The sequence below is a fragment of the Bactrocera neohumeralis genome, chromosome 3 (assembly GCF_024586455.1).
Source record: "Bactrocera neohumeralis isolate Rockhampton chromosome 3, APGP_CSIRO_Bneo_wtdbg2-racon-allhic-juicebox.fasta_v2, whole genome shotgun sequence".
Taxonomy (NCBI): domain Eukaryota; kingdom Metazoa; phylum Arthropoda; class Insecta; order Diptera; family Tephritidae; genus Bactrocera; species Bactrocera neohumeralis.
This window is the reverse complement of record NC_065920.1, coordinates 30,359,581-30,374,060: the sequence shown is the minus strand read 5'-3', so window position 1 is coordinate 30,374,060 and position 14,480 is coordinate 30,359,581. Positions and strand designations below refer to the sequence as shown.

The 14,480-nt window shown below is 36.0% G+C and overlaps 1 protein-coding gene across 2 annotated transcripts in view; it reads left to right on the top strand.

Moving 5' to 3' along the window:
• The window catches only part of LOC126753614 (putative neural-cadherin 2), a 363,083-nt gene that overhangs the window by 115,455 nt on the left and 233,148 nt on the right, over positions 1 to 14,480 (top strand). For both annotated transcript variants that reach the window (XM_050465205.1, XM_050465204.1), the window contains exon 3: positions 5,645 to 5,672. The gene's annotated coding sequence lies outside the window, so the exon portion shown is untranslated. The remainder of the gene's footprint in view (positions 1 to 5,644; positions 5,673 to 14,480) is intronic.

Genomic DNA, 14,480 nt, shown 5'->3' with positions numbered 1-14,480 from the left:
AAGTACGGCCAGCCCCCTATGCGCTTAGTGCTTCCATTGGATGCGTGGTTGCCCTGCCTTGCTTCCGTTATCCTAGGGTATTGAATTAAAGGAGCTTTTCATTGGAGCATCATCTTCCATGCATACGACATGACCTAAACCCAACGAACGCCCTGGGCCCGCTCACAAAGTAGCAACTTTTGACACAAATCATTATGCTTGCCAAGACATGAAAAATCCTTGCGTGTGGCCTCCAAGTACTTTGTCTTGCCCTTGTTTACCAGAAGGTCTACCTCTTTTGCCTCTTTCTTTATACTGAAAAAACTACGTTGACTGATCTGTTGTAACAGCTTACGATGTCAATGTCATCTGCGTACACAAGTGGCTTGTAGTTGAACTTTTAGAGCAGACTATGTCACTATGGTTCAACGTCGCGTATCACTTATTTCAGTATTATATTGAAATCTGCTTCGAGAGAGAATTACCCCATCTAACTCATATATCAGTGACAGCCTCGGAGAGGTTCATTCCGATTTTGACAAAGCTGATGGTTGTGCTCATAGTCATTCTGCATACGTGTTTCACAGAGATACCAAATTTAGACGTGTCTGTACATCGCAAATGGCTTGCTAGATCTAAAGCGTGGACTTTATAGAAGTTTCTTTACCATGATCTTATTCCACAAAATAAAATTACTTTCAGTATTTATAGGGTTTTATGAAATTTTACTCATAGACATCGCGTAGAGAAAGGACATTGTAAGAAGAGTTATGTTATAGATAGCTTATCGTGTTAACTTTTTGAAGTTTATTAGTGGATGGTGCTAGACCTCAAGACCTTGACGAGCGGTGGATAGCGCTATCGTTGTCAACTAGACAAGCGGTACGTCACCCATTGCATTAAACATTTCACAGACGAAAATATGGAATCTAGTCGCTATTGCTATTAGCTGTTCTACTGTTCTGGTAGGTATTTCAATTACGAGTATTTTTTTTTTAAATTATGAGTTTATTTCACATATCTGGACAGTAATCTTATATTTAGTTGTCAGAACTTTCCCTTTTACTAGTTGAAATTTCGGTTCATATTTGCTATAAAGTTTATTACAAAATTATTTAAATGGAGGGTATATATACTTAACCCATATCGTTTCGCAACCACCGTATTCACCTGATCTGGCGCCATGCGACTTCTGGCTGCTCCGGGGACACCTTTTTTAAACGATAGAGGAGATTCAAGCCGCAGCGAAGACGGAACTGTTTCGAAGATTGGAAAATCCGTTGGTATAAGTGCATTGCATCGGAAGGGGATTACTTTGAAGAGGATGAAATTGATTTGGAAGAATAAATAAAGAATTTTCAAAATAAATACAATGTCCCCGTTTTTCTGGGCATAGTATATGTATATATGTTCATAGATATACCGAATTGTTTGTCTGCACAAGCGACATTGAAGTGAATACAATTCCATTTCTTTCGTTGGCATTGCGATCGAGGTTTTGAGGTCACGATTGCTTTTCAAAAAGTAGCTTAAGTGTGGCGGCATGCGAGTACACTGAAGCGTAAAGCTTTGAGAGTGCGATAGAAATATATTTGAGTGAGTTATATTGTATGCAATTATTTAGGGTATAACAATCATAAGAAAGATATTGTAGCTACTTTCAGGGCTATTAATAAAAACCACAAAGTGGCTGTATGGAACTTATCTTCGGTTTAATTGTAGAAAGACATTGAATCTGGAGCTTAAAATCGATGGTCGGCTTGGTATGTTTTTCATGGGAATATCTTATGTGTCTTTTAAACAATTGCATGTTAATAATTTATAAATATTATACAAAATTCTATTGCATCTGAATATAACTTCACGCACATTCCTTTTAATATTATTCCCGTTTTAATATACCGTGCATACGAATCTTATTTCGTGTATAATATAGGCTCGTATAATCCATTATAATAAATGAGCACGCATATATTTAGACGCTCTTGAGTGCTACTCATATGTCATGCGTTGTCTGCCTATGAGTACTCTCCACCGCTTTTATTAACATTGACGAAGGCTTTACAAAGGCATTGAAGATTCCTTGTTCAAATATATTATAACAAAAGAAGAATGCGTAAAATAAAAAAAAATTACTAAAAGTAATAAAAAGTATGAGCGCCAATAAAAGATAAGAGAGGTGAGTAAGTGAAATGTGGTCAGTTGAGTACGAAATACACAAAAACAAAATGAAGCCGAATATGTGAAACATTTCTGTTGGTTTTATACCGATTGTATACATATGTAAATACAAGCGTTTAACAAAGAACTTATATTAGCAGCGAAATTCTCGATTTTTGATTCGGTGCTTGCTCTACAGCAAGCTTGCAATTCAAACCGTGTCTACATGATATTTCTTTTCCCATGTTTGCAACGTGGTAGTTTTTGATATTTTTTTATTAAGCAAGTATGTAAAGTTATATATCAAGTCATCTGAGCATTCATACGATTTTATACAGGTGTTGCTCATACGACATGGTGTACTATATGAATACAGTACAGGAATTCCTTACAATTACAGCGAGTTTTGGTTAATCGTCCTTAGTTCACTGTATAACAACAAAATATGTGGTATTTCTCAAAGGCCTTAAGATTAAATTATAAAATGTGGCTTACTATAAACCCTTCTAGTTATTTGTGCAGAATTGACTCTGGAATCTGATATTGGTATACATAAGTATAATAACATGACAAATATTTAAATAAAGACCTTAAGTATGATATTTTAATGAAACTAGATGTGTACGTGCCTATTCCGTATTTTGGTATGGTCCAAAAAATATATGATATTGGTTGAATATATCACCAATTACTGAAAGTTGAATGTTGAATAAACTTGCTCAAGCTCTACAATATATTCGGGAGGAGCCCCTAATAATTTCGAGTATCCTTAATCTCGTTGAATATGGTCCTAAAATAATATATATTGATATTGGTTGACTGATGAAAATGGGAGTCATGTTGCCTATTTCAGCTCATATTGACCGTTGGCCACCCGGGTGGTCTGCAGCCTATGCAGGTCTGAGCAAGTCTTAAGATGGCTCCATCCATTGCATGTGTTACACCTGACCAAGGTGGAATTCGGATGGCGCCTTTTGGCGCAAACGCAGCAGAGAAATTTCTCAATACCAGCACGAGTCAGGAGCATACGGAGTTACGTTGCTGCAAGACGTTGCTTCAGTGACGACAAACTTAAACTAAGACTTACCGATCTAAACGGAGTAAGATCTTCGAAATAACAGCCCTTGGCCGTACAAAATCCGGGTTAGTTGCGGTGCGTAGAACCGGTTGTTGGGGGAATTTATACACAGCTTCGTTTTGGATATTGTTGCTGGTTAAACTCTTACGTATCCAAAATAGACCCTGATATATGCAATATATGTCCAGCGTGCAAAGAGTCTCCGCATGACACTGGCCACCTCTTTGCATGCTTTACCAACTCCACTCATATGACACCCCTCTCCCCTTGGTCCGACCCCGTCGAAACAGTTCGTTTCTTGGGCCTTCCGTAAGATGACGTCGACGACAACTTAGCTAATCCTTACCATCTTAACGGGGATTAGGCATCCGTTAAAACAACAAACAAGAACAACTAGGCATTTTATATGTATTAAGTATTTATGGTTTTTAATGGACTAGATTAGAACAAACATAGGGAGGAAGTTGTAAGGGAAGGTAAACACACAATTTTATCAAAACGACTTAATTTGTTTGCGAATTATGAAATGCTCGTCTACAAAAACTGTTTGGTTCTTGTTAATATACATATATTTATTTATATTTAAAACAAGAAAAAACGTTAACTTCGGTTGCATCGAAGGTAAATACCCTTCACAGGTGCATTTCTGTTAGTAACTATGTGTTCAGTTTGTATGGAAGCTATATGCTATAGTCAACCGATCTGAACATTTTCTTCGGAGATTACATTGTTGCTTTAGAAAATAATTTATACCAAATTTCGTGAATGTATCTTGTCAAATGCAAAGTTTTCCTTACAAGAACTTTTTTGCGATCATTCAGTTTGTATCGATATGTAGTTAATCGATCTAAACAATTTCTTCGGAGATTACATTGTTGCTTTAGAAAATAATTTATACCAAATTTCGTAAATATATCTTGTCAAATGTGAAAGTTGTCCATACAAGAACTTGATTCCGATCGTTCTGTTTGTATGGCAGCTATATGTTATAGTGGTCCGATATCGGCCGTTCCGACAAATAAGCAGCTTCTTGAAGAGATAATGACGTTTGCAAAATTTCAAAATGACATCTTAAAAACTGAGAGACTAGTCATATATATACCGACAGACAGACGGACATGGCTAAATCGTCTCAGCTCAACATACTGATCATTTATATATGTATATACCTTATAGGGTCTCCGACGCTTCCTTCTGGGTGTAACAAACTTCGTGAAAAACTTAATAAACCCTGTTCGGGGTATAAAAAGTCTGTATCTATCAGTACCCAAACTTGCATATGTACCATATAATTTTTACATAAACTTCAAAATAGTCTCACAAATTTTTATCTATGATTGCGAAAATGGGTCAAAGCGTCTTAAACATGAGTGCATTTATTCAAGCAAAAAATTTACATCCATTCTAAGTCACTTAACACAATTCTTTACGACTTTTTAAATGCATAACAAGTTCCGATTTAAAACTCTGTGATACATACACCAACACTTCCTTCCGTACGAGCATATTACAACGTCTGCAACTTGTTGTTGAAGCAGTCAGCTGATATTACGGTCTGATGGTATTTCCTGCTATTGATTGCCTATTGCCTGCCAAAGTGATTAAATCGATCATAAATTTAACGCAATTTCCAATCACTTTTAATGCAGTTAAATGATGTTTTATGACTGCTACCAGTGGTGAACTGCATGCGTCGTGTGGTAAATATGTTGCCCATCACCATGAAGCACTCACGCACACACTTCGCAGCACATATGCATTAATAAACATGGTGCTCGTAAGCACTGTCGGTTGTGCTCACACACTGCGAGCCACTCAATTCATGCAGCAATTGAGATATGTTCTGTTGATAGCAATATCTTGCATTACAACACTTTCACGCGCACATAAAAGTCTTGATGCGTGTACAGCTGGAAGTGTTTGTAATTCCATTTTATGAATTGATGAATTGACATGCAAGCCAGATATGGGTTATGAGTAATACTAGGTGAACTTTTGAAGGATTCAAGATATATGTATGTATAGGTATGGAATTCATCATAAGATTCAATTTTTATTAATGACAAAAAGATTTCTAATACATTATATTTCGAAGAAAATCTGTAAGTTTTAGACTTTTCAACCTTAAAATTTATCGGCTAATAAAAACATGTTCAACGAAGCAGAAAATAATATTGCTCGTACACTATTAAAGGTGCATATTATCTATGTCTTTATTTTTGCGAAAATATGCAGTAAAAATCCCAATCTTCGGGCTAATATCAAACTAAACTTTAAAGATCTCTTTCGATTATATACTAAAAACCATACAAATACATTTCGACATTCTAATAAACGACCTTTAATATACTAGGAAGCACTGTACATCATATTATATTATCTAACAAAGTAAGAATTCCAGTAAGAACACTTTTTCTTTTATTGCAGATTTTTTCAAAGCAAACCTGGAAAAGTGGTAAGTAAATTTTAAATCTCATGTCAACTTATATCTAAAGAAATTTTGAGAAATTAACCTATACAGAATAACATCACGCGGTAATTAGGTTTCAACGTAAAGCTTAAACTCAACCTCCGCCGTTTCACTCAATTCATTGAAAATCACAATATACTTACATACGTTGCTTAATATTGCACATGCACATATGTGCTAGAATTGCTTTAATAAATTTTAAGGCTTTAAATTGTTCGGTCACTGTGTTTTGATCGCCTCTACAGTTAGGTCGTTAGCCTGCAATCATTTGAAGAAATAAATAAAGGAAATGTCGAAACTTAGGAATTAAAAAAAAATTTATTATGCTTGAAAGTTACTTAAGAATAAATAATAAAATAAAGGAAATTCTGTAAAGTGTTTACTAAACCCGCTTAAAATTATATACGTATATAATCATACCTATTCAACGCTTGATGTTTAGATGGAACATTAACCGAACTCAAGTCAATCGCTCAAATATTGGGTTTACACAAAAGAACACTAGAGTTGGGACAACAGAGCGTATAAGTAATTAAATATTAAGTATATAAAATTAGTTAAATCGAAGATGACCAGTGTTGGGACTGTGTGGCGTATAAGTAACGTTAGAAGACTGATATTTTAGCATGTCTTGCAAATAGATTCCTGCTATTATTATGAGTTAATAATTTCCCTATTCATAGTAAAAGGCACCACAATGTTCTTACACCGTACAGGAAACATATATAAATTATCAGCGTTAGCATCCGTAACGATTTAATCATGCCCGTCTGTATATACAAGTACGTGAACTTGTCCTTCAGCTTTCGAGTTATTGATCTAAAATTTTGCAAAACAAACGCTTGTAAAGAAAAACTTTTTATTCAAAAAAATCTTTCTACGAAATTTGGTGGAAATTATTATCCAAGGCATCGCTACAATTTTCAAAAAAAAAATTTCATATTGGACTGCTATAGCATATAGCTGCCATACGTATATAACCGACCAATCAATCTCAAGCTTTTGTTTGGACAATTCGTTTATTTGTAAAGATATTTTCTTGAAATTTAGCAGAGATTCTTATTAGGTAGCACTAAAATCTCCCAAAAAATTGTTCGGATCGGACCGCTAAAGCTTACAGCTGCCATTTAAAATTAGCAATCAAAGTCAGGAAAGGATTTTTTTACCTTTGTTTTGCTAATTATATTAGCCGAATTTAAAGTTTTTTTTGTTTTCATTATGGGCTCGTCTCAGTGTGACCCTCCGAAAACTGATTGATTTCCATGAATTATTTTTAATGTTGAAATTAACTAATCGATCCGGGTTTTTTAATAAATTAAAACATTCTTGAAGAATACAAAATTATTTTTCTTGTATGTTCATTTTTGGGTGTACAAGTATAATAGTTAAATAAATAATTGAAATGACACGTAAAAAAGATCCAGTACGATGTTCACGATTGCCGCCGCAATTTGGATCTAAAATAAAAATTTCAAAAATATTATTAAACTGTAGGAAAGTCGCTATCGCGCTATGGAGAGTTTTTTTCTGAAATTTGAAAAAATGGCAGCTGTTTGAACGTAATGTATCGAATTTGGTTACTTTTTTCGAAAGTTTCTCGTTGCAAAAAATAGGAAGACTTAAAAAAAACAGCTTCCAGCCCGCTATGGAATGGCGTTAAAATTTGTTCTCTCTAAATTAGTTATCTTCAAAACTCTTCCTTTGAGAGTGGAAACCGTTTTGAAAAACACCATTCTAGAAAAAATGCGTTTAACCGTGTATTAATTTCTTCCTTAATATGTTCAGCGCTCACGATATGTTCATTTTCATACTACTAGTACTCCCTAGTATTTAACTAAAATGAATTCAAGCTATTTAACGGTACATACTATCATAAAATGTATTCTGGAGATAATAAATATAAAGTAGCGCTGATTTTTAAAAGGATTTTAATGTTCTTGAATGCTCTCAAATTATTTTAGGTAAGAGTCGCATATTTGTGAAAAAACTTTCAATACTTTTGCTAATAAGAAGCTAGGACTTCATATTCATATTATTTATTAATTTGATATTTTGTCTTCTTCTTTATGTAGAAAAACGACAAATTCTCAAATTTTAGCTTTACATTGCTAAAACATGAAAAGAGGCAATTCACAAAAATTTTAAGAGTTGAGAATGAAAGCCGTATAGCAGTCTTAAAAGAAACTGATTATGTGGAGTTCATGAAAATAAAAATCGGCAGACATGGCCCTCCCTTTACAAAAACTATTCTTTAAATGCAGAAATATTCTTTAAAACCTTTGTAAGCAGTTCAACATCACCATCAGCGTTGCGATATATTTTTAAAAGCTACAATATTTAGGTTAGTCAATAAAAATACACGCTCCAAATATCCAAAAAACCCAACCATCTCTCTTTTGCAGAGAGTATACTGTTCCAGAACCAGTATCCACAAATTTCAAAGAAAAATTTCTAACATATTATGACATAACATATAGAAATACACACATTTTTATTTAAGATGTTGTCATATACAAATAAATGTTGATTAAAACTTCTACTACTATGCAATTTTTTGTCTAATTATTACGGTAAAAGGAATTTTACCAATTTAAATTCGGAAATATTGCGTTGCTATTCTAACAACTTGAACCCCGACTGTGCTTTACTAAAGGCCAGAATGTTCTCATTATCATTCACCAGAACACATTTCAATATTTTCTGCGTGCCAATCGAGTTCAAAGTAGAACATTCTTCGCACACTTCTCCGTGCGCAGACATTTCGCTTGCTGCAGCCCTCGCCGCCGCATTGCGTATGCGCATATTTCTGTCTTTTGTGCGGAAGCAAAACCGCAGCGACTCGCCAGGCCGCAAACATCCAATTAATTGGATAATTTAAGTGCAGCTGTATTCGCGCTGGCGAACGAAATATTGGCAATAATTTCTTTCGCTGTTTTAAGTGCCTCACTCAGTCAGCGTTTCTCAGGAAATGTTTGGCGATTCATTGCCGCTGTTGCTCTGCGTGACGCAGCAGTTATGGAATACGGTGTGTACGCACACATGCAGGCATATGTGTGTGTGTGTGAATAACAGTCCGACCTTTGTTGCATTGCTCACTTCGCTGAACAATTAATTAATTGTTCTTGGTACGGAACTGGCGGCACTAGCAATGCACGCAGTTGAGCTGCACAGCCAACATTCATACATAAATATATGTACTTGTCACACTCATGAGCTTACTTATGCATGCAGATGCAAATGCAAGTGCAGTAAGCCAAAAGCGTATATGCCTGCATCGAGCGCCATGTTGCGCAACATGCATGACTACACAGATATGCAACTTTTATAAACACATCGCTTGCATTTGGTGTTTAGGCGATATTGAATATTTCACCGATTTGTGATCTAATAACAGATCTTAATTCTATAGACTTGAATAATTAAAAGATCCGGCCACCTTTTGCCTTGGCCATAGTATGCATTATAATATATGTAGACTGTTATAATAAACTATTCGATACAGTGAAAATATGTCTACAAATAAAGGCGAAAACGTTATTGCCGGCATAATAATGCAAGGAGAGAAGGTTGGTATTATACATGGGCGTAAACGGACTATGTCACGTCCGCAAAACGTTAATGAAAACTTATAAAACTCTACAAAAGTGTTCAATACTATTTCCTAGTACAACGAATTGTATTAGAGAGGGAAATCTACAGTTTAAACATTTTTAAAAAGTAAGCTAGTACAGACCCTTTAAAACATTTAAGGCAGGTATCCTCTATATAGTAACATCCATGGTTTTTACGAGCCCTTGTTCAAAATGAACGATGGGCGAAGCAGATGCATGTCCTCATCAGTTCTTCGCCGCTGTATTTGAATATCTCGGCCAGCTATCCATCGGTTCCACCGCTTTGTTGTTCTTCAGGCGGGTAATTTCTAACAGAATTTCTTCATGGTCGGGCAAGGGAACGTCTGCTCCATCGCCGCCTATTGGGGAATAGAATACGCCTTTTCCTGGTGTTATGCTGAAGAAGTGTTCCCTTCATTATTTTAGTATGCTCTGTGGATGAGTCGTTAGATCATCTCTGGGGGTTCTACAAGTGTATTCTTCGGTCTTATAGAATTTTCGAGCACTATTCTTGTTGGCTAGCTTGTCAAGCTCTTCGTACTCACGTATTTCGGTCTCTCTCTTTTACTGCCTGCAAATTCAAAAATTTCAACTCTCGGTAGCTATCCCATCCCGCACGTGTTGTGGCAGTCCATTTTCTCTCCGCTGCGGCACGGCACTCCTCGTCGTACCAGCATCAAGTTGCTGACGACTGCTCTCAGAGAAAAGGAGTGCAAGTCAAGTAGAAAAACCTTCGGCAGTCTGTTGTGATTGCAGCTTCTCGACGTCGAACCTTCCTTGTGTTTGTTGACATTTTTTGCTGCACATAGGCAGGTGCAGGTCTTGGCTGCAACAAGATAGTGGTTCGAGTCTATGTTAGGACCTCGGAGCGAACGCACGTCTAAAACACTGTAAACGTGTCTTCCGTCTATCACAACAAGATCGATCTGGTTGGTGGCTTTGCGATACGGAGACAATCAGGTCTCTTGCCTTCCCAATTAAGCGACCAAACATTCCAGATGCATGCCCTCAAATAGTAGTCGTTAATGCATTTGTTACAGTCGTCATCCTTTTCATTGGGGGCGTTTTTTACGTGGCAGGTCTTACCCCACCGCATAAGCCTGAGGAGGGATGGTTCGCCTTCTCACTTTAGCTCGCCTTCAAACGGATGTTCTTTGGCTATCCAGACGACACTTGGTCTAAGACTGGAAGTCGTGAGCTGCTTGAGCCATATGTAAAAGAATCGTTTCTAGCCACTTCCAAGTGAATCAGACTCAAAGGACTTGCCTCACTTGCGTGAACTTCTACACGTGACTACATTCTCTGTATCCTTAACGCTTAGTTTTAGGTAATACGTACAACCGATAGTTGAACAATACTATTATACTCTGTAGCAACATGTTGCAAGAGTAACCAGAGTAACATGTATGTACCTATCGAAACAATCACCCTTTGTTTTGATGAGTTTATATATACATGCGATTCTCTTTCATATAACTTTATGCCTTTGTTGTCTTTTTGCCGTATGCATTTCTAATGGCTTTTTCTTCCTTGTTTGCGTTAAGTGAGTTTGCAGACGCTTTTGTCAAGTTTGTGGTTCAATTATAAGATCTACCGAATGTCGATGACTTAAAATTAAATTTTACAGATTTTGGTGATGAACGGAAAGCCGTAAGCCGCTGAACATTGTATGAACATATAATGTATAGCTGCCTTACAATCTGAAGTAGAAAAATGAAGTCCTTGTATCGAAACATTATTATTTGACGCGGTATCTTCCCCAAATTTAAGATCGATTATTGCTCCAATCCATGCTACAAGCTCAGAGTAAATTATTCATATCGTCACCATATCATACATCTGACAAAATCTAGTTTTTGTATGGAAACCCTTTTCTTTTGCGTAAAGTGAATTAGCTTCGGTACAAACGAAGTTTTTTATTGCTCTTTATAACACTAACAATACTATCATATTACTATCCTATTATATAAATTAATATCATATTATCTACGGAAAAGGGGCTTAGGTATCAAAAAAAAGGAGAACAATTAATGAGATAACGAGAAACTGACGATTATTTTTAACAGCTTTTCCCAGAAAACTAGTTTTCGCACGTTAGCTCCGTTAGACTTATAATAATTTTCAACAAAATTTTCCGTAAAGTGCTGTGGGTTCATAATTTACCTTAAACTAATTGACGACACAGATGCTTGGAAATTTTAAATAATTCTCATTTTCCCTGTAGCGTACACTCAGAATGCCAGCTCTTCATTGCTTTATAGTATGTTGGTTATAGCAAAGCTTACGTATCGATCAATGGCAAATCAGCATTCTACGTTGACCACAAACGCAGCAGTAAATTAACCTAGCTTGCCAACCGCCGATTCAGTTAAATCGCTGGAAGTTCATTTTATGAGCGTCCCTGGAGTTATTCAAAACTTAATTCCGCCATTGGGTGGAGCCACATGAGCGCATTGGGTTGGAAACTGTTCGCCGCTGGCTAGCAAACAGCGCTATACAATCTTCAATACCGTTAATGTTGTCCCTCGCAGCACTCCCCCACGTTAATGAATTACTTTTAGTTCGGATTTTATAAGCACAGCAGCAACCCTTTTGGTGCGCAGCCTGTGGCGTCGTTTTACACCCGCCAGTTTTTCGTGATGAAAGCGAAGTGTGATTGTAAATGCAGCAGTCGCTATTTTAGCACATTTTATGATGTCAACCATAAAATTGAGTGACATTCAAACTGTGATTAATTGCTGTAAAACCTTCAACCGTGACCTCAGCGAAATCGCTTAAAATACCACAATAACAATAATTGCGCCGTTCGGAGAATTACGCGGGTAAATATCAACGAACAGGTTAATATTTCACTAAGGACAATTCATTTACTGAAATTGAGGGCATCAAAATCGAATAAGGCACACATCGTAGAAGTATATTTGGCATATCAAAATGTCGACCTTCCTTGCAATTCAATTAAAACCATTCTAACTTATTTAGATGAAGTATAAGCCGGTAAATTTCGAGTTTCGATGATTTCGAATGCAGAAGCCAACCTTGATATTCATTATAAAAATAGAGGTTTTCAAATAAGATGATTTGATTTCTTAAAAAAAAATTAAATAATTGTTAAGGAAATTCAAATGTTATCGAATTAATGTGAATTACAATCGATATAATTATGTTCTGAGTATAATTCAAATGGCCTACACGACATATTTCGATGAATTCAATTTTCGAGTAGTTTTTCCACTAAGCCAAGTCGTAAGTCAATGAATAGCACCAATGACTTCGAATAACCCTACAAGAACTAATCTGATGGTGTTAAATCACAACTTCTTGGAGGCCATTCAATGTCACAATTTCCTTAAATAATCGAGTCTCCATACTTCTCTCGCAATAATTCCGTTGTTGTACGTCGCACATAGCCCTGTCTTGTTGGACCCAAGAGTTGTCAAGATCAATTGATCTGTACCGCCCTTCACAGACAGTAACGGTGTCACCGGCTTCATTTTGAAAGAAGTGTAGACCGATGATCCCACTGGACTAAAAACCACATCAAACTGTCAATTTAGGTTAGATTTTCTTCGCACCAGAATCGACAGTGTTGTTTATTTACCTAACCACTAAAATGAAAGTGTGCCTTATAGGAGAATATGATTTTTCTTAAAAAAAATCGTTTTGATTTTCAAATTGTTCTAAGGCGAAATCAGCAAATTTACGACGTTTACGATGGTTCAATAGCTTCAGTTCTTGAGTGAGAACAATTTTATACGGATGCAACCCCTAATCCTTTTCCAAACTCTGCCGGGTTGTGGCTTGAGACAATCCCAATTCTTGAGAACGTCATGGAATCGACAATTTGCGGTCTTCAGCAACTCTTGGAAAGGCACCATTATTTTTATTACTTTGAGCTGTTCTTTATTTATTGGCACTTTCACTTTACTTAAAGAAAATGTACGCTTGAAAATTTCAACAATTTGACGAATAGCGAGCACGGGGGGACGATTATTACGACCATGAAATGGCATAATGGCACCAAAAGTTGCAATTGGAGAACGATTATTTTGATAATGAAGTTGAAAATTACCGAAACGACACTTAGAAATCTTATCATCCCTATTGGGAAACCCGGTATATCTCATTGTCTTTACGATAGTTCCATTTATTCAACATTATTTACGAAGCGATATTTTTAACATTTCGTACTCATAGAAGGGCAGATAAAAGCGAATATTAAAATATTTTATAAATTAATCACTTTGTACTAAGTGAAATTTATATTCCGAAGTTACCTTTCTAACCAATATCTATCATTTATAGTATATCATAAATGATTAGATAAGGGTAAATCATTTTGTTGGCTGGGGTATGATGTCGTAGTAATTTCATAAATTTTTGATTTCAAATCTAACTGTGCTCAGCTGATTCTAACTGGATTTCGGATATTTTAAGAGTATATAAAAATGAAATTTATGAACTAAATGAGATTCAAATCAGCTCAGTATTTTGTGAGATATTTAATTTCTCCTCAAATTAAGGTTGACTTTACGAAAGGGCAGACATTCTTTTAGAATTCATTTTATCTGGGCATTTTGATATATACTTACATTATCTATCCATTATTTAGAATAAATACTTTCGCAACATTATGCTGCAGATTCCGCATAAATAGTTTTATTCACCTTAGCGGTTGTTTGTAACAACTAAAACTAATCGAGATGGATTTATAACTGATCAGGGCAATGAGTTGAGTTGAATTTTGGTCTATCCGCTCGCTTGTCCTCCTGTCCTCACAACCGATAACTTGAGTAGCAATTGCGATGTCGTAACGAATCTTGTTAGGAGTGTATCTTGATAAAAGGTCTAAAACACCAACCACATTCGATGGATGGGATCAGCACCGTTAATCAAAACTTATAAATTGCTGTAATTTAGCTTCCCTCCTGCACCTCCTTTTACAGCGTGTAAATGGATAAAATCCGAAAATAACCACCCGCTGCCTCCATATATCGGTTATGTTGGAAAGTGCGTAAGCTCGCTAAAAAAGTTGTCAGTAATACGATAGGTCCGTTCCAAGAGATCTAACGTAAAAACAATGAGCGTGGTAAGGTCCACTTTTAGGTTGAAATCGCATATCTCAGGAAGTACTCTACCAATTTCAACAAAATTGGCGCGTAACATTGTACAAATATTTATG